Source organism: Aptenodytes forsteri, unplaced genomic scaffold (assembly GCF_000699145.1).
Source record: "Aptenodytes forsteri isolate BGI_AS27 unplaced genomic scaffold, ASM69914v1 Scaffold260, whole genome shotgun sequence".
NCBI lineage: Eukaryota > Metazoa > Chordata > Aves > Sphenisciformes > Spheniscidae > Aptenodytes > Aptenodytes forsteri.
In genome coordinates, this window is record NW_008795557.1 from 308,674 (window position 1) to 309,174 (window position 501).

The window sequence follows — 501 nt, forward strand, 5'->3', positions numbered from 1 at the left end:
TCCTCGTCTTCGAGCCGGTGACGCTCCTCGTCGCGTGCCAGGTGCAAATGTCACCTCCTGTGGCACGAAGCCAGAGGCAACGGTGAAACTGGTCCGGCTCCGGTGGCGCACGCGGAGCCAGCCCCGGTGCACGTGGCTGCTCCCCGACCACCAAAGGCTTGTGGGAACATCAAAAAAAAAAAAAAAAGTCCTTAAAAAATCTGAAAAACACGTATTTCTTTCTGCGAGGCTGGCGAGCCCTCCCCATGCCCTGGGAAGGATGCTGGGCTGCTCCCGCCTGGGAAAAACAAGGTGGGGAAGGGGCTGCACCCCGATGTCAGGCCTGGCACCCGCAGGGGCGCGGGAGGCCGTGGTCCCTCAGCGAGGTGGCGGGAAACCTGTTTTGGGGTCAATAGTCCCCGTTCTGGGTTCTTCCCCATCTCTTGGGGAGGAAATTACAATTTCTTTTCTATTTTTCCTCACTCCTTGCTCGGCCCGGCTTGGGCCCGGGGTGGTTGGCGG